This window comes from Suncus etruscus, chromosome 17, assembly GCF_024139225.1.
Source record: "Suncus etruscus isolate mSunEtr1 chromosome 17, mSunEtr1.pri.cur, whole genome shotgun sequence".
Classification (NCBI taxonomy): domain Eukaryota; kingdom Metazoa; phylum Chordata; class Mammalia; order Eulipotyphla; family Soricidae; genus Suncus; species Suncus etruscus.
The window spans coordinates 29,068,943-29,090,730 of NC_064864.1; the positions used below are offsets into that span (position 1 = coordinate 29,068,943).

A 21,788-nucleotide genomic window follows, 5' to 3' on the forward strand; every position below is an offset into this window, starting at 1 on the left:
GGATGAATCAGGAAAACAATCCATCCATCTACTACTTAAAACACAGACACATAAACCTAAAGAACAAATACAGATTCATAGTTAAAGAATGGAAAACTATAATATGAGCCAATGAGGGGAAAAAGGCTTGGACAACCACATGATACTTATAGCAAACCAAATAATATGCAACATTAAGAAGGAAATTAGAGTGTTTGGGACACTATCTACTGGTTAAGATAAAAATGATCAAGAAATACTATCATCAACATTTATGCACTAAATGAAGGTCCAACAAAATTAATAATGCTTCTGCTAACAAAATTAAAGAAACTTATTAACAGTGACACACTAGTAGTGAGAGACTTCCACACCCCACTTTCAGCACTAATAGATAAACCAGATGGACTATCCCTAAAGAAACCGGAGCACTAAATGAGGATCTAAAAGAAAAGGGATTGTTAGAGATATACAAGGTTCTTCATTCTCCAAAACAAAAATACACTTTCTTCTCTAGTGAACAAATCAATAGAGCTAAATAGCCAGTTTCAAAGTCAATACAAAAAATAGGTTGCATTCTTATATACAAAAAATATGAATCAGATGACAAAGAGTCTTTTCCATTGAAAAGTTTTCAAGTTTTACAACTATATAGAAATCAATAAAATAGCAAAAGATATGGGAGAGCTATACCATAATAATTTTAAATTGCCTTAGAAAGAGGTAAAATAAAATCTTTGGAAATAAAAAGGTATTCCATGCTTAGGGCTGGAGTGATAGCACAGATCATAGGGTACAGAGCATAGGGTGTTTGTGTTGCAAGCAGCCAACCCACACATCCCATATGATCCCTGAGCCTGTCAGGAGTGATTCCTGAGTGCAGAGCCAGGAGTAGTAACCCCTGAGCGCCACCAGGTGTAGCCCAAAACTAAACAAACAAAATATTCCATGCTCATGGATTGGAAGAGTCAATAATGTTAAAGTGACTATCCTACATAATCTATTATAGCAATTCAAAGCATTCACCATCAAAGTTCTAATGACATTCTTCAAAGACCTAAAAAAGTCAATATAAAATGTGTATGTAATCAGAATAGGCCATAAGCCATATAGACAAAGCCATACTGAACAATAAGAAAAGTGGGGTATCTTAATATCTAATTTGGAACTGTTTTATAAAACTATAAAAAAAACTGCCTGGTACTGGAATAAAGATAGGCTTTCTGATCAATGGGTCAAAATTGAATACAAATAGACTGTGACAAATCCGCATATATATAGACAATTTTTTTAAATATAAGTTTTATTTTGATCATAGTGGCTTACATATTGTTGACAATAATATTTTAGGTACATATTTATATAAAATCAGGGGGGATTCCCATCCCCAAATTGTCCTCCCTACACTTCCTTTTTTGTCCTACCTCCCATATCCTCTTCCCTCACCCCCAGGGTTGCTAGAATATGTGGTCTCCTCTGTATTTAGCCTACTACTTAGTAGTCTTGCACCTGTTTGGTCCTGGTGCCTCTCTTATTTCCCCCTCTAACTGGGGGGCAGGACTAGCTAGTCCAAGTTACGTGGTTTTGTTTGAAGGAGAGAAAAGTAATAAACTGGGGTAAAAGTCTAATACGCTGAAAATAAGCAGAATTCTTCTAGAGGCTCTCATCATCGGTTTGAGAGACAAAGGAGAGAAAAAAGGTGAAACATTCCACCAGTACAAAAAGAAGTGTCAAATATCCAGTGAGGACTCCAACAATAACGATAAGCACCAAAAAAAAAAAAAAAAAAAAAAAAAAAAAACAGAGACAAAAAAAATAAAAAACCGAGACCAAAAAAAAAAAAAACACACAAAACAAAACACAACAAAACAAAACAAAACAAAAAAAAACAAAAACAAAAAAACAAAAAAAAAACCCGCCATGGTCTTGATATAAGAAACATGGCATAGCATATAAAGAAAGAACAGAAAGGAAGAGAAAGAATAAGTATAACTGGGGACAGCTTCAATAATCACACCCAAACAGAGAAATTGACCAAAAATAGATAGGTAAATACAAATAATAATAATAATAAATGAAGATAAAATAATATATAAAAATAAACAATGTTTTGTGCTTTTTGTTTTTTCCCTCCTGCCCTGGCACAGTAAATATTGGGGTCATTCGAAAAGGAATTCACTTGGCCTAAGAGATATGGGGTTTCTCCACTCTTGGAGTGTATTGTCATGGGATCAACTATAGACTCTGTTCAGGATCATTTACTCTCCCGGTGGTGCTTTTGTCGTGTTTGGGAGACCTCTGTTCTGTCCTGGATGATACAATCAGGCCTCTGTGTCTAGGGATCTCAGTATCTGCACAGATCCAGGGGTGGGATTTATGATGAAGTCAGTCTTTGTGGTTCTAGAAGTTCTGTTTCGTCAGTGTCATTTTAATCCCTCTTCTGTGGTTGGTGACAATCAATTTTTAATAAAGGATCTAAGAATATCAAATCCTCCAATATCAAATGAAGTAAAGATAACTTCCTCAATAAATGGTGCTGGGAAAACTAGATTACTATATGTAAGAATTTAAAATGCAATCCACATCTCACACCTTACGCAAAAGCCAAATCAAAATCAATCAAAAACCTAGATCCAACTAGAAATTACAAGATACATTGAGGAAAACATAGGTAGAACACTCCACAATTTAGACCTCAAAGGTATCTTCAATTATCTACAACCATTAGCAAAGGCATCAAAATAAAAATAAACAAACAGCATAACAACAAATTTTGCATGGCAAAAGGAACATGGGATAAAATTAAAAGACCTCTAACTGAATGAATAAGAAATTCTAATTCAACACTTCAGATAAGGGCTTAATATCCAGGATATATAAAGTATTATCAAAGATCAACAATCACAATTAAAAAGTGTTGTTAAAAATAGGGAGATAGGGCTCGGAGAGATAGCACAGCGGTGTTTGCCTTGCAAACAACCGATCCAGGACCAAAGGTGGTTGGTTCGAATCCCGGTGTCCCATACAGTTCCTGTCTCTGCCAGGAGCTATTTCTGAGCAGACAACCAGGAGTAACCCCTGAGCATCGCCGGGTGTGGCCCCAAAACAAAAAAAATATATAGGAAAAAAAATAGGGTGATAAAATTAACACTTTTAAAGAAATTTTTAAAAAATTTAAATTGATTGCCAATATATACATAAAAAGTGTTCTGCATCACTTATTATTATAAAAATACAAGTCAATCACCAATAACATATAATCTCACATCAGTGAAAATTCCACATATTAAAAATAGTTGGAACAATCTCTCTGTCAGAAATGTGGTGAAAATGAACTCTCATTCACTTCTGGTGGCAATATTTTTCTGGTTCAATCCCTGAGGAAAACAATATGGAAAGTCCTAAGTAAACCTAGAATTGAGCTACCATTATGGCTCAGCAATTCCATTTTTGGGTATCTATGCCCAAGACTTAAAATCATACATTCAAGGGCCAGAGAGATAGCGAAGGTGTAGAGCATTTGCCTTGCATGTGGCAAACCTTGATGGATGGTGGTACAATTCCCAGCATTCATTGGTGCAATGAATAATAAGATATGGAATCAACCAAAGTGTCAAAAAACAAATAAATGGATTATGAAGATGAGGTACATACTATACAACTGTAAGGAATAATGAAATCATGCAACCTGGGTAGAAGTGGAAGATATCATGTTGAGTTAAATAAATCACAAGAAGAAAGACAAACACAGGATGATCTCACTTATTTGTGATATATAAAATAATTGTATTAGGAAGTGTAATGTAGTAAAGGGGGAATGCCTAGATCAAACTTGATCCCATAGCCTAGGGAAAAAAATAACAGAGAAAAATAGAACTCATGTAAAGAAGATAAGAAATTGAAGTAATGGAGCAATGGGAGTCTGGGCTTTGGTTATATTGGGGATGTGGGAGCGTGGTATAGCTTTAAATTTAAAACATAGACTCAATAATGCTAAAAAATATTTGATCTAATTTGAAACCACCAGCTTGATGGAGATTGGATGAAGGATGGTGGATAACAAAATATAGGAGAACCGGTGAATGGAGTTGACACTGGTGATGGGAGTGAGTTGAAGCATTATATACCAAAAACTCATCTATCAGTTAATTTTGCAATCACAGTTCCTTAATAAAAAATTTAAAAATAAAAGTATCTAAAAATATCAGGTACCTAGAAACAAAACAACTAATAAGAGAGGTGAGACATATATCATGTAAAATTCAAAACACTAAAGAAAGAAATTGCAGAAGAATCTTAGCAAACAGAAAAACGTCCATGTTCATGGACTGAAAGAATCAATATTATCAAAATGACCATACTATATTATCAAAATGATAAACTACTATATATTTTCAATACAATATCTTTCTAGTTTCAGACAAAATTCTTTAAGGACTTAGAATAGTCAGTTATAAAGTTTATGTGTAATCATAAAAGATCACAAATAACCAAAACCTGACTGAAAAATTAGAAACTAGGAGGTATATAATTTCCTAGCTTTAAGCTATACTACAAGGCCATAGTGATCAAAATAACTTGGTACTAATATAAAGACAGACTCTCTGACCAATGGGTCAGAGTAGAATATCCAATAACAAATCCCAAAGTATATGATCAAGTAATTTTTAACAAAGGGTCTAAGAACATGAAATGGAATAAATCTGATCTTTAACAACTGGACCTGGGACAACTGAATAAACCTGGTTAAAAATGAAAGCTTGTTCCATATTCAAACCTTACACAAAAGTCAACACAAAGTGGACTTAAGCTAGACCTGAATCTATAAAGTACATTGATGAAATATAGGCAGAATGCTCAAGACTTAGTCCTCAAAGGATTTTTCAGTGATGCCAATGGCAAGGGCTACATAATCAAAACTAAGCAAACAGGATTTCATCAAACTAAAAATTTTCTGTATTGCAAAAGAAACACAGGCTAAAACTAAAGAACAGTTAACTGAGTGAGAAGAAATATTTGCAATCAACAAATCTAAGATATTCAAAGTACTCACAAAGATTAATCCAAAAAAATCTTAAATTCCCATCTAACAATGGGGATAGTAAATGAACAGACACTTCTCTGAGGTAGGCTAAAAGATGGCCAATAAGAACATAAAATGTTTGTTGTATTTATCATCAGGGAAATCTAAATCACAACCTGAGTGAGAATGGTACATATCAAAACTAGTAGGAACAATATGTATTGGTGGAGATGTGGTGAAAAGGGAATTCTCATCTACTGTTGGATGAATGTTGTCTGGTCCAACACCTATAGGAAACAGTATGGGTGGCTCTCAGAATCAAGCTGTAATATGACACATAATTTCTACGTTTGGGTATCTAGCAGCAGTCTAGAAAAATAATCATTCAAAAGGACATATGCATACCACTATTCATTGCAGCACTCAGTGCAATAACTGAGTTGAAATCAATCAATAATATGAGCATATATACGCATATAGACATAAGTAAAACTAAATTATTATATATACAATGGAATATATGCAATGGAAATTATATATACAATGGAATACTATATAGCTATAAGGAATAATGCATTAGAGCAATTTGCTGCAACGTGGATAAAACTGAAGCTATGTCAAATGAAGTAAGCCAGAAGAAGGTAAAATATAGTGTGATATCACTTATGTGTTATTTAAAATAACTGCTTGAGGGAATGCAAAGGTATTAAGGGAGGGAGGTATCTAGATCACTCTTGGCCTCAGTGTATAGACAGAAGGATAAAAATAGAGTGGAAGAAAAGGAAGACAGATGTGAAATAACAGAGGGAATGGGGCAAGGGGTTCTGATACATGAGTTGTATTTAGAAAGGACAGAACTAAGTATCAAAGTTCTATCAACAATACTGAATTCATAAAACCCAAACTTTAACATCCAAACTTTAAATGGTGCCTGTTAAGATGTCAATCTGGGAAGGGGAGTTGCACTTATCATCAGGGAAAGAACCCTGGGAACATTGGTAAAAGTAGGTTGATGCTAGAGATGAAATTGGTGTTAAACCACTGGATGTCTAAAGTTCAATGATGAATAGCTTTGTAAATACCAATGCTTTATATAAAAATTATTTAAATTTTTAAAATTTTATTTTAAAAATAAAAATATTTATTTAAAAATATTTAAAGACGTCTTGAATAAAGGAAGTATGTGAATGAGTTGACAGGCATGTACATGTTGGTGCTGAGAACATGGTGTGCAAGTTCATGTTATCTGCATCTCTCCTTAAGATGTGAATTTTCATACTTCTTTTACATTGAGATTTGTACCAGGACACTCTCTCTCTCTCTCTCTCTCTCTCTCTCTCTCTCTCTCTCTCTCCACACAGAGAAGCTAGTGTTCTCCTCTGAGAATGTTACTTTCTCTCTTCCCCCCTTCTTCATAACTTCCAAATAAAATAGTTTTTTACTTAGTGCTCAAAAAAATGTATGGGAACAGACCAATTGTACAGTATGTAGGACATTGACCTTGCTTGTGGCCAACAAGAATTGGATCCCTGGCACTGCAGCACTACATGTGGTCCCTTAAGCCTATCAGAAGTGCTCCCTAATGCAGTCAAAAGTAAGCTCTGAGCATCACTGTGAGTGCCCCCCACACCAATGTTGCAATGCCTGGGTGTGAATGACACAAGGAAGTATCCCATGTAGGTTGTAGAGCAGAGCAGATCTGCTTAAAGCATGGTTAAGATAATTGCAATAGGAAGATCTGATACTGCCATTCTGGAACTGAATATCTTCCCTCATAGAATCAGCAAACCTGAAAATATGACATCAGTTATTTCCACAGTCAAAACTGATATTTCACCCCACTACCGGACCCACCAGAGCAACACCCAATCTGAATTGCAGCTAGAGGACAGACAGCTGAACTTAATATCCAAGTCCCCACCTTTTTTTTACTGGTCTGTGAGAATGCATTCAAGTATGATATTTAAACCTCCTGAGAGCAAACCCTACCAGGTCTGGAACAAAGCCAGCCTCCCTACAGCAGAGACCAAGACTTTAAAACAACAAAAAAAGGTTTGCAGATAAATCCAAAGAACATGAAAGGCATGGGCCAGGGCGATAGCACAATGGTAGGGTGTTTCCTTTGCACAAAGTTGACCCAGGACAGACCCAGATTCAATCCCTGGTACTTCATATGATCCCCTGAGCCTGCCAGGAGTGACCCCTGAACACTGCTGGGTGTGGACCAAATATTCAAAATAAAAGATGAAAACAGATACCAGTCTGACAAGATACAATTTTGAGAGATTAATCTGCCATTTAGATCCATCCATAATATAAGCTCTTGCTCGTCAGCATTTCTAATTGTAGGCAAGGTCACCCAAAATTCAAATCACCTTTTTAGCTTTTAGATGCTCATGGACGCACACAATCTCAAATTCTGCACCTACTACCCAAGTCCTTCAAAAATGTTGACAGGGCTTCAGTAGCCATTAGAATTACAATACACAAAGTAACCCAACAGACCTTTCAAATCCAACAGAGATATCACAAATTCATCGTCCTTCAAATTTGTTGAATATATAGATCCCATATGTGTTAAACTTATGTGACCCATGTGTTAACCCAGCATAATATTTAAGCCATGTGGCAGCAGAAAAATCCCCCTTATGTCAGTATTACAAGTCTATCCAGACAATAACTATATCACTCCACAGTTTGCTAGCCAGAACAGCTTAACATTGACTCCTTGCAGTTTGAAGCTGACAAATAGCTATACGATTAACTTACTGAAGCATAGAGAGTATATATTTGTGATCCCAGTCCCCAGTTGCTGTCATGACTAGTGGACATGACATAAATTAAGGTACCAAGCTCCATCACCCATGCTCATAATAGATTGGCTACACCCCAAAATTATAACAGCTATAAAGACTGACAACCACAAGTGACCATCTAGTTCCTCACAAAGTCAGAGTCACAACACCAACTTATCTGTGGAGGAAGAGACCCAGATCACTGCCTAAACCTGTTTGCATTCCTCAACATCAAGTAATACCAGGAATAATAAAAAATAATAAATAATAAATAAATAAATAAATGGAATTTAGATGCATTAACAGATGGGGCCAAAAGCCCAGGAATGCCTGCTTCCCCCACCACTCCTGTCTACTTCAGGATTTTGTAAACTGCTTAAGAATGATTTCAAAGCAGCAATCTGTACAATTATTAATGTAATCAGAAATCAGTAAAAATGTCATCAAAAACTTGAAAAAAGATTGCTAAAAAAAATGGAAAAATCAAGCATACCTGAAGAACAAAGCTGAGCTAAATAACTCAGTAATAGAATGCAAAAGCATGATAGAAGTCAAAATTATCATCAATTACATTAAGGACAAAATTCATGATATAATTAATAGCAATAAATTAAGAACTATTAGAAAATATATATATCTAGGGGCCAGAGCAATAGCACAGCAATAGGACATTTGACTTGCATGCAGCCGACACAGGACAGACCTGGGTTTGATCCCCAGCGTCCCATATGGTCCCCCTAGCAAGGAGTAATTTCTGAGCAAATAGCCAGAAGTAACCCCTAAGCGTCACCAGGTATGACCCAAAAACAAAGAAAAAATATCTATCTTTTGAAGTAGAGAGCTTAAGAGATTAATAGGCTAAAATTAAGAGACATGAAGCTCACCACAAAGAGTGATGAGTGCAGTTAGAGAAATAACTACACTGAGAACTATCATAACAATGTGAATGAATGAGGGAAGTATAAAGCCTGTCTAGAGTACAGGTGGGGTTGGGGTGGAAGGAAGGAGATTTGGGACATTGCTGATGGGAATGTTGCACTGGTGAAGAGGGGGTGTTCTTTAAATGACTGAAACCCAACTACAATCATATTTTAATCAAGTGTTTAAATAAAGGTATTAATAAAAAATGAAGAACCATCTTACACCACAGGGAGAAAAAAAAAGAAAGATAAACTCCACATCTTTGAAATTCCCAGAAGGAAAGAGAGGGAAGAATTACTTGTGGAAGAAATTCCCCAACCTGAGAAACATAAGCAGTGATGTATAAATCACAAGGAAACATAATCCAAACAAAATAGCACCAAGATACATTATAATCAAAATGGCAAGAACAAAAGAAAGTTTCCTAAAAGGAACAAGAGAAAGGAATAAACTCTGATACAAAGAAACCTTATTACACCACTTCAAATAAACTCAACAAGCAAACAGGAAATTTAAAACCATTTTCAAAGTAATGAGTGAAAAGAACTTCAAGCTAAGAATTCTTTATCTTGCCATGCTATCATTCAGATTTAAAAAAATGATAAAATTATTTATAGTCAAATAATAGCTAAGAGCATCTACTGACAAACCAGCTTATAAAGAATATTCAATTCCGCTCAGAGATTATAGTCAGTTTGCACTTTCCTTGCATATTGTCTACCCATGTACAATCGCTGACATCTGATATTTTCCCCAGTCACACCAGGATTGATCCCTGAGCGCAGTACCAGGAATAACACAGGCATAGTCAAAAAGAAAAATATTAAATGACATCAGTATGTAAATAACAGTTGTAGGAAGGATAATACCAAAATATCTTTTTTTATATCAAAATACCTTAATGTTAAGATGAAGAAGGGGAGATAAGCAGACTCAGATAGAACTTTAAAAGTACATGTGACAAACCTGGTAGAGTAAATAATCTCAGGGCATAAGCTTCAACATATACAATAACCTCAATATAAAAATATACTAAGTATTAAGAGAGATATAAACCATATAAAAGAGCAATATCAAAGTGCAAGTGACAAAAATAAAGCCAAGGATGTTGACTCGCAGAAATACTGAAAATACAAATAGAAAAAGGGAAGTGAATTCCTTTAAGTCAAAAATATCTGTGTTATTTGTTTTAAGTGTTATTAAATACGCTCTCAAAAGACACAGAGATGCGTGAATTAGAAAATAAATTTGCAACCTGATGCCTACAGAAGTGGCATGTGCATTTCCAAATAAAAATATGGAAATTCATATGATAAGATGTTATAATATTTAATATATACAAGGCACTGATTGAACTTTACAAGACAAAACCATCTAACCCCTTCCAAAAATGGAGGGAAGAAATGAGCATGCTTCCTCAAAAAAGAACTACAGATGGCCAAACGACACATTAAAAAAATGTTACACATCACCAATCAGGGAAATGTAAATCAAAAAATGAGATATCATCTCACACCACAGAGACTGACACACATCACAACAAGAACAACAAATACTGGTATATATGTGGGAATAAAGGTACTCTCACAGCTTGGTGGAAACATGGAATAGTCCAACCTTTTTTAGAAAAAAATATAAATATTCCTCAGAAAAACAGAAATTAAGCTTCAATATGATCTAGCAGTATCACTGTGAGAAATATACCATTGGAAGCCAAAAACACAATACAGAAAAGCCCTCTCCATCCCTATGTTCATCTCAGCACTGTAGCCAGAATATGAAAACAGAATTTGGAATCAATCCATTGCCCAAGAATAGATGAGTAGCTAAAGCAACTGTGGCACATCAACACACTGAAATACTACAAAACTGTTATGAAAAAATGAAGACATGAAATTTGCTTATATATGAATGGATATAGAAAATATTATACTGAGTGGAATGGGTCAAAGGGAGATGGACAGATATAGAATAATCTTACTCAATCTGAAATTATAAGAATAATAACAACGATTGTGTAATATAGTGATTAAGGACAGGAGGACCAATCCATGGCAGGAAGTTTGCCACAAATAATGGAGCAGCACAGTAAGGGTAAAAAAGGGACCATTAAGAGATGAGAGTTGAAACTGATCATGTTGGACAAGAGGTGGGTGCTGAATGGAGATAAAGTGATAGGAAGGTTTATCCTTCCATAACAATAGTGAAAAATGGTGTCTAAAAGAAAATAAAAGGGGAGAGATACAGAGAAAGACACAGTGCAGTAAAAAATGTCAGCCCCAGGGGCTGCTGAAGTGATAGCACAGAGGTTAAGGCATTTGCCTTGCATGCAGCCAATCCAGGACAGAAGATGGTTCAAATCTTGGTATCTCATATGGTTCCCCAGGTCATCCAGGAGTGATTTCTGACCATGTCAGGAGTAACCCCTGAGCCCTGCTGAGTGAGACCCCAAAACAAACAAACAAAAATAGTCAGCCCCAGAAGCAGGCAGGGGAAGGGTGGGAGAGAAACTGGGGACATTGGTGGTGGAAAATATGCATGAGGGAAGGATGGTATATATTGTAAGGCTGAAACTCAATCATGAACAACTTTGTAACCACTGTGTTTAAATAAAAAGAAAAATATTAAAATACTGGTATAGAGTGAATGGTTGAAGGAAAAAAGCATACAGCTTAATATTAAACTAAAAAAGGGGATATTTGTACTTCTTTAAAATGAAGTAGCATGCAATTACAAAAAGTATTAAATGATTACATAACTTACAGAACATAATTCATAACTTACATATCATAATTTATAACTTATTACGTTTGAATAGTTTAAGAAATCTATTGTTAATAAACATGAAGGAAATTAAGTTTCTCAAAACAGATACTAATACAACTAATGAAATATATTTTCAGTCATACAGCAGCAGTGGGACATTTTGGTACCCCCGTTTCATCTTTAAACATATAAGATAGAAATCACAAGTAAACAATAGCCCTTAATTTTATAAAATGAAAGAATGATATCTAATAACCATGTATAGACCTGCTGACAGCCAAAAGAATACACATTCTTCTATAATATGCATAGGAACTTCTCCGAGATAGACTACATTTTGGAGCATAATGCAAGTATCCATAAAGCCAAGAAAACAGAAATTATCTCAAAACTTTTCTCAGATGGCATGGACATGAAAAGTAAGCAGCGTTCCATTGAACAATCAATGACTAAATGAAATAAGTGAAGAAATAAAAGAAAAGATGCATTTAAATAAAGGGAATAAAAACACAAATTGTCAAAACTCCCAGAACACACAAAAAGTAGTACTAGGGAGGTCAGAGAGGTGGAACAAGCAGTAGGGTGTCTGCCTTGCATGCGCTAACCTAGGACGAACCATGGTTTGATCCCCCGGCGTCCCAAACGGTCCCCCAAGCCAGAATCGACTTCTGTATGCATGGCCAGGTGTAACCTCTGAGCATCATTGGGTGTGGCCCAAAAATAACAAACAAACAAAAAAGTTGTACTAGGAGAGAAGTTCATAGCAACCCAGGCATATATCAGAAAAGAGAAAACATTTCAGATAAATGATATAACTTCACAGCTTGAAAACGAGAGCAAAAGCAATGAATGACACCAAAATAAAATTAGAGAAGAAAATGAAAATGAAAACAGAAAGCATTATATTGAATGAAAAAAATGCATTGGTCAATGCAGATATTGTAGAAAGAGAGTGCTGTTGTCAGGTGCTTGCCTGGCATACAATCAATCCTGGTTTGATCCTCATATTACATATGGATGCCAATTAATTCCACTAATATTCCAGAGGACAGAGTAAACCCTGAACACCACTGAGCATGGCTCAAGAAATGAAAATGAATAAATATTTATCAAAGAAGACTTATAAACAGTTAATCAACATATGATAAAGTGCTCACCATCATGTAAATATTATCAGGAAAATATAAATCACAACAATGAGATACTATCTTACACCAGTGAAATGTCCTATATAAAATAACTAGAAATATCAAGTGTTGGCAGGGATAAAGAAAAAGATAAATGTTTTTACACTGTTGGTGAGCATAGCATCTGGTACAACATCTATGTAAACAGCATGAATACATCTCAAAAAAAATAAAAATAGATCTCCCACATGACCAATCTCTGTTGAATACATGCCAAGTAGTTCTGTTCCTTGGCATCCATGCCAAGAACATTTAAAAGACATGTAAATATCTATGTTCACTGAACTATTAATTATAATAGCCAAAACATAAAAATTAACAATTCAGATACATAACAAAGTTATTAAAGAAGTTGTTATGTATGTAATATGTACAAACACATGATGGAATATTACCCAGCTACAAAAAAGGTAGAAGAAAACATGTTTTTTGCTATATTTTGAATGAAGTTAATTGGGACTGTGTTAAAAAAATTAGACTTAACATTTTTAACAGAGAGAAATAAAATACCATAGGATCTCACTTATATGTGGCATATAGAGAAACCAAGCTAAGGAATATATGATACTATATACCCTTGCACTTTACTGACTTTGAAAACTGAACTGAGTTTACCAAGCTGGAGAGGTTCAGGTTAAAAGAGGTAGACTATAAATGGCAATAGGATAGAGGTAGAAAGTCTTGGGCAATAATTTTGTAAATAAAAAAGCACTATTATAAATCATTTTTACCACAGTAACAATATTAAAAAGTCAGGTGACCTTCTAAATCATAATTCAGATCACATCATTCCATAGCTGAAAATGCTCCAGGTCTTCCCAATTTATTCTGAATAATTGCCTGTGTTAACAGATGCTGAGGTATACTCTCATTACTCTCATACTCTTTCCTGCTTATCCTCAAAGCCATGGCCCAGTTATTAGATATCTGTCCATAATTTCCCATCTGCCATCACAGTTCCATACCTATTCCTAGTAGCTCATTGTGCTGTTCCTTTCCTGGGAGAGACATGTCTCCAAAGCTATATGATAACAAACAAAACTAGAACACTTGAGCCCATCTTCCTGAAGTCATTATTTGGAGGGGGAAATGGCTTTTTATATTAAACTGAACCATTATGTTAAATTGAAATTTCCCTTGGAGGCACCAATCTTTAATGATATGATCCATAGAAAAGTGTCTGGCATACATGCAGATTGGCCAAGGGAAATAACCAAAAATCAGTTTCTTGATTCCAAAAATTATCAACCAGAGGGAGGATATTAAAAAGTCCAGAACCATGCAAATTGAGAGAGAAAGGATTTAGGGAGGGACATTTATTTGAAAAATAAAAAGAGCTTACAAATTCTTCTAACCAAATGAAATTTAGGAGGGGCTTCATCAAGGACAGTAAAGAGTGTCACAAAAGAGCTAGGATCTTTAGGGGTACTAATTAAAAAGCTTCTTATATTATCTCTAATTGCTTTTGATGTTGTTCACTAATTTCTAATGGATAAAAATTAGGAAATATTACATCTTTTATCTGTTTATTAAGAAAAGTCAATAAAATTTCCATGTCGCCTAAAGTTGCAAAACCTAGTTTTGCTTCAGAAATTAAAATGATCTCATCCAACATAGTAACTGGAAGATTTATTTGGCTTTGTGCAAAAACTTTGACATAAAAGATATAAATAAATGCATAACTCTCATTAAAATAGGGCCAAGGTAGTTCAAAGAGCACTACATAAAATTCTATAAACCCAGACTTTGGAATGAAACCAACTTGATTAACTACTTCAGCTCACATTTATATAGCTGTGATATCTTAAACCTTTTCTGATCCTCAATTTCACTAAATATACTCTAATGTTAATAAGCATTTCTAAAAATAGCTATAAGAATTTAGTCATATAAGAAAAAAACTGATATATCTACAGAAAGCACATGAGCAATTACATCAAAAATTAAAAATAAATTATAAGTATTTAAAATTATTTACTTACCTAATAATCAAATAAATTAAAGCAATGTGGTAAATATTTCTAGCTTATAATACTGACAAAATATAAAAACATTAATTGTATTCATATTACAATATAAAATTATATGAGACATGTACACTGATGAGAAAAGAAGTCCAGTCTCTTCAATATTCTTAACTTTGCAATAACATGTATATCATCATAAGAAAACAGAGGGGTCTCTAAAGAACATGCTTTGCATGCAGGAACCCTTTTTCATATTTATTTGTTTATATTTAATATATAAATCTTTATTTAAGCACCCAAGCATGTTTGTAGTTGGGTTTTGTTTAATCTCAGAACCTCACGGTCTTCTGAATACCTTGAAGTGGCCCCCAAGAACAACAGTAGTAGTAGCAACTGAGCATCTCTAAATATGGCCTCAAAACAAACAACAGAACAATAAAAAAAACACCATAAGATCTATATAAAATCTATAAAAATTTATTACACATTATTTCTACTATCACTAATTAACCTAAATATCCAAAAATAAAGATTTGCATAAATTATTCCTCCAAATGACAGAATACAAGGAGGCCATTAAATATTATCTAAAAAATTTTATTGGCTTCCTAAAATGTTATGACATGTAGTTATTTGAAAACAGGCTAAAAACTGAGCATCAAACAAATCTGAATTTGGTGAAATAAATTACAATTATAAGACTGTTTGGAATGCTATTCACTGGTATTAGCATTTTGTTTTGCTATTATATACAAATCAGAAAGAAATCAAACCAATTTTCTCTGGTTTTGGTCCCTCCTTGATTCTCTCTGCCCACCGTATAAATGCTCACACACCCACACACAAGCAAAATTTTAGATTCTATGAAGTTTGTGCTCTGATTTCTCCAAGAAGGAAGATACATTTTTATATTATAAATTTACTGACAATAATATTTGGCTAGGCAGAGTTTGCAGCTTGGAGAATAGGTTGTCAAAATGCCCTAAGTCAGAAAGCTTCAAAAATAAGGGAGAAAAAAGGTGAGGAAATGAGGAATATGTAGCCTTCTCATCCACCAATATAAATTACTTTTAGGAGGTACTATTAGAGGGAATTTTTGGCAGTCATTCAGAATGGTTGATCTACAAGGTTGGGATGTCTTGAAGTCAAAATGAAGAAAAAGTAGGAAGAAAAGAAAATAGGGAGGGAAGAGGAAGGGATGGGAGGAAGGAAGGGGAAGGGTGGGGAGAGGATAGGAGGGAAAAGTAGAGGAGAAAAAAACATGATGTCATAGCTTGAGATATACAATGGGTTGGCATTTCCTGAATTCCTGGAGACCTTCCTATGGACCCTCACATATTGACAGTGTAAAACACAAGAATGTACAAACTTTATGTAGGGAGAAAGTGATTCACATTAGAACTAGAGTTACATTTCTTGTCTTCTCTTTTTACATTTTATTGAAACCATTGTGAATTGCAAGTCTTTCACAGTTGTATTTCAGGCATATAGTGACAGTGAATTAGGGCCATTTCCACCACCAGTGTTGACCTCCCTCCACCAAAGATCCCAGCATGCATCTCATACCTCCACCCTTAGCTCCCTGGTCTACCGGTGTAACAGGTCCATTTTGTGTTTAGCTGGTTATAGTTTGGGTCTTTTGATTCTATTGTCGTTGAGTTTGGCTTGGGTATTTAGATCAGACTTTTTTTTTTTTACTCAATGCTCCTGAGACTACTTGACCCCTGGGTTCCATCACTTTTTCTCTTGTTTTCTATATCTTGTAGAATCCAGCCATTTTTTTGTTTGTTTTGTTTGGGGGCCACGATCAACAATACATGTGGGTTACTCCTGGCTTTACATTCAAGAATTACTCTTGGTGGTGCTCAGGGGACCAAATCCAGATCAAATCCAGGATCAAATCCAGAGCAGGTGCATGCAAGGCAAGTGCCCTACCCACTGTATTATCTCTTTGATCCCTCTTCAGCCATTCTTGATCATCCCCTGTACCCTGCAGCAGGGGCTGCCCTGTAAGACGGTAGCAGCATCTGTCATCTCTATCCTCATCACCTCAGCCAACAAAGCTGCAAAAAACCGCATCCAGGTTCTAATGACTGACATATCATGGCTTCTTCATTCCCTTTTTACTTCAATTGCATGCTATTCATTTGGACTATTTTCTTTTGTTTTAGGGCCACATCTGATTAGCATGAGACTTACTCCTGGCTCTGTGTGCTCAGGGATCACTCCTAGCAGGTCTCAGGGGACCACATCAGATACTGAGGATGGGACCTAAATTAGGCATGCAAGCATCCTACCACTGTAAAATGCTCCAGCCACACACGTGGGATTTTTCAGCCAGCTTGTTAAGATAGGCTGTCCAGTGTTAATTATAGCCTTTAGTTTGAGAATAGTAAAACGAAGCTGAATCTACTGTCTCTAATAAGTATTCAAACATCATTTGAGATATTTCTCAACAATTTCTGTGATCCCAACTCTCTCCTGCCTCCATTTCTGCTTCCTGTGCCACCATTGAGAGAAGCCCTTTAGCATTCAACCAATGACCTGACGTCTTCCTTGCTGCATGTGAGGGTAGTAGCTCAAGTAATGTGTTTTCACATGTGTATGCATCCAATGTACGTGGATGCTTGTGCATGTGTGTGCAAATAGTTGCTTCTTGCCTCTCTGTGTGATGCATGATGATTATTCAGCCTAGTTTATGGGATGTAATAACAGGGTAGAAGGCACAGTTAATAAAGCCTTGCTGGAAAAAGCTGTGAGTTCACCTAAATTCATCTAAATATATTTGTGCGAAAAGCAATGGATAGGAATGCAGAAAGGTAAAAGCATAAACCTTTAGTTTTCAGATATATTTGCTGTACATAGTGATTAAAGCTATTTTTAAAACTCCACCAAGTGTCAGCATACCCTTTCCCAAGCATTCTTCTGTCAAAAGCCTGCAAAATGACAATATGCTTGCTGGAAACAATTGATTCATGTCTAAAACATAGAGCTTATTTCCACAGCACTGCTAGGGATCTAGCTAACCTCTTCTGTCTGCAGGGGGCTTGCAGTTAATTGCAAATCGCAGAGCAAACCAGACTGACTCCCAGGATCTTTGACTAGCTATAGTTTAGTGATCCAAACACATGTATTTCATACCCATGAAATCATAAACACTTCCAACTTTCATAAGCATCATCAAAATTTCACAGATGTTCAATACATTTATGATAAATGAAACCTACAGCATCATGAAATGGAAACACATTTTAGTAGCAATCATAATGAATTATTTCAACTGCATGCCTGAAGCCTATACGTATAAAATATACTTTAATTAAAATATTAATGAATTATACAACTGGTAAGGGAAGAATTTTGGAGGAAGGAGCTAAACATTGAAGAAGCATAAAAGAATAAAAAATAATATATTGAGATTTTATTGTGTTTTGTTACTTTTTGTTAACACCGGAAAAATCTAATGTTATGTGGATAGTGTGAAAAGATTACCTTATCGTTGTCTGTGAAGAAATAGCAGAAAATATATAAATACACTATAAAATCCATTTGTTAAAGGGGGGAAAAAGTAATGAGGAATCACAGACTGAGCTCTCTGGATCTCTAGGGGAAAGGACAAATAATGGAATAAATGAATAGCTGTACCAAAAAAAGAGGCACAATGGTTATTTCAGATGAATCTTAAAGGATACAGAAGTATTTGAATTTAAGAGAAAAGAAGAGCTAAAATTCCATCAAGACCAAAACACTGTTATATATATTGCAATTCAAGTTCATCCAGACAATGGATCAAATAAACTAAGATCCCACTCTCTGGTCCCCCTCATAAAAACATGTATTGATCAGTTGCTAAAAAAGATTAAGTTCCAAAAAAGAATTTTCCCAAAGGACATTCATTATTTATTAATAACTAACTTTTACAAGTCCTTGATAAATCCCAGACCCTATACCTGGTCACTTTTGGTGAGTTGTCTCACTGAATACTCAACAACATCCTATGAGAGGGCTCTCATAAAAGCAACTGAATAGATAAGGAAAAAAAGTCTAAGGAAGTAAAATAATTTTGCCAGAGTCAGACATGTCTTTATGAAATCACAAAAGGGTAGGAATGTAGTTTGATACATTTCCTAGATGTACCTGAATTACTTAAAATTTTACTTTGGGGTCTAGTACAACAGGCAGAGTGTTTGCCATGGAATGAACCCCCGGTGGTCCCTATAACCCTACTAGGTCTGATCCCTGAGCAGAGAATCATAAGTAAGCCCTGAGCACTGCTGGATGTGCCTGCACCCACAGCAAAATAAAATAATAATAATAATAATGTACTCTTTCTTTTTAATGTAGGCTTTCTACTTTCCTCATTCAGGCACATTTTGTTATGATAGTTCTCAGTGTAATTATTTCTGTGACTGCACTAAACGATCCCTGTGGTGAGCTTCATGTCAGGAGCTGGACCCTCCAGTCCTCCTCTAATTTGTCTCTGATAAAATTAAGTTTTATAGTTTTTGTCTCAGCCTGTCTAGAGTACAGGCTGGTGTGGGGTGGGGAGGAAGGACACTTGGGATATTGGTCATGGGAATGTTGCACTGGTGAAGGATTATATATATAAAATCAAAAAAAGAAGAAAATATAAGGCCTCCCAATTCTTACCACAGGCTGTGTTATTTACACTGACTGTATAGAAAGAGGGGGTACAGTAAATGCACCCCATATACACCTCAACACAGGCCCTTTGCCTGGTCTGTATTGTGAATTGGGGGACAAAATAAAAAAAATAATAATGTATGTCTTGATGGATGTCTCTTTTTTCTCCTCTTCCTTTCAAATTCATATATCCTCAATTTACTGGTGAATCTCCTTTTGCAAAATATGTTGATGTTTTCCATTAATTGTTTATTACCAGTAGAGGTGTAACAGCCAGAACACCCCCCCCCCTTTGAATTTTAGAAAGAATTTGAGAATGAGGGGCCAGAACAATAGTACAGAGGGTAGGGTATTAGCCTTATATGCAATGACTCATATTTGATCCCTGGCATCCAATATGGTCCCCCAAACACTATCTGAGTGCAGAGTAAGGAATAAGACCTGAGTACAGCTGGAGGTTAATAATATAATTGAAGTTTAATAAAGAATTGGAGGTTAGGGCCCGGAGAAATAGCACAGTGGCCTTTGCCTTGCAAGCAGCCGATCCAGGACCAAAGGTGGTTGGTTCAAATCCCGGTGTCCCATATGGTCCCCCGTGCCTGCCAGGAGCTATTTCTGAGCAGACAGCCAGAAGTGACCCCTGAGCACCACCAGGTGTGGCTCAAAAACCAAAAAAAAAAAAAGAATTGGAAGTTAATAATATAATTATTTTCACATATGTCTTTTTTGTTTGTTTGTTTGTTTGTGGGCTACATTGAGAAGTGCTCAGAGGTTACTCCTGACATAGTGTTGCTCAGGGGTCATTCCAGGCAGTGTTCAGGGACCATAGAGAATGCCTGTGATCAAACCTGGGTTATCCACATGCAAGGCAATTTTCCTACTCACTATGTATAGCTCTGACCCCCATATATCTTTTCTTAATAGTAAGTTTTTAATTGAATCACTGTGAGATACAGTTACAAAGTTGTTCATAGTTGAGCTTCAGTTATACACTTTCTAACATTGGTGCTTCACCAGCATACATTTCCCACCATCAATGTCAGTTAACCTCAGTTCCTCTTCAGCCCTCTCAGGCCACTATGGTAGACATATATCTTTCTCTCTCTCTCTCTTTCTCTTCCTCTCCTAGATAATAACCCTTATCAGATAGTATCTGGTTAATAGTTTCTTGCAATCCAATGATAAATCCATGTTCCATTTGCATTTCTGTGCTTCTGTATACTTGGTCAGTGGTGTTTCATTCTTGAAGATGCCTTTAGCTTCAATATCATGAAGAATTATGCCTGTTTGCATCTATATACCCTATGGTTTCATATTTCATATGGTCTATTACCAAGGTCTTTAATCCATTGATATTTGGCTTTTGTGCATAAGGCTAAAAAGTGGTCTGAGTTTGGTATATAGAAGGCTAGTTATCCAACCCCCTAGTTGAATAGGTATTCTTTGCCCACTCCATATTTTTGCTACTTTATCAAAGATTAATTGATCATATAATTGAGTATTTGTCTTAGGATATTCAAGTCTATTCTAATGACCTAAAACCTGTCTTTATTCCAGTAGTATGCTGTTTCTATTACTACTACTTTATACTAATTTGAAGTTGAGGAAAGTGATGCCTCCCATCTTCTTCCTAAGGACCACTTTAGCAATTTTTGGAGGTGTATTGCTCCATATGAATTTCAGAAGCACTTGATCTATTTCTTTGAAATATGTCCTAAGTAGCCTTATAGCAATTGTGTTCAATGCATACAATACTTTGAGGACTATTTCTATTTTAATAAGATTAATTATTTAAAATAACAAAGGTTAAATATGGCAATAAATAATAAAATCTTATTAGACTTTACACAACAAGTATTGTACTACCAAATCCAAATTTTGGGATGGGGCACAAATTTGTTCTTATTCAATAATGCATTCAATATTCCCTTAGTTTTGAGAGTGAGGATAATTTAAGATATAGAAAGAATGGTATGAGGTATTTATTAAATATGGAATCAGTGATAGCTTACTTCAAATTCTGACTCTAACATGTAATCACTTACTCTGTATAAGTAATGAAAAGTCAATCCATCTCTCTAAATTTCATGTCCTTGTCTGTACAATTATATACTATAAGCTAAAGTACCAGGGAATTTGGCCCTCTCTTTCTTGTGACTCATTCCAGTCATCGTGTCCTGTGGGACCAGCACTGGCCATCAATATCATCTTCTTCCTCTTGGGAATGGTTTTTCCACTTGAGTTTCAGGACCTTCTTCTAACCATCTCTGTGATCACATCAAATGTAAAACATCTAAGCAATTTAATGTAAAAAAAAGCACTATACCCAACTATTAATGGCTTTTAAGAAAATAAATAGGTTATAAGTAAAAGAAAGGAAAAAAAGATATATTATGCTAACACTAGTCAAGTCTTTTATCGCTTTAGCAATATCAGATTAAACATTTTTACAGCAGAAAGTATTTCAAAGCAGAGAGAAAAAAACCTCATGTTAAATGGCAACAGA

General features: G+C 35.3%; 1 protein-coding gene and 1 non-coding gene across 2 annotated transcripts in view; one reads left to right on the forward strand and one right to left on the reverse strand.

The window, feature by feature from the left end:
• GRID1 (glutamate ionotropic receptor delta type subunit 1) overlaps positions 1-21,788 on the reverse strand; it is an 809,472-nt gene that overhangs the window by 274,019 nt on the left and 513,665 nt on the right. The gene's annotated exons all lie outside the window — the stretch shown is intronic.
• LOC125995590 (small nucleolar RNA SNORA51) lies at positions 19,272-19,404 on the forward strand. The gene has a single exon (XR_007491087.1). It is a non-coding gene; the product is annotated as a small nucleolar RNA SNORA51 (small nucleolar RNA).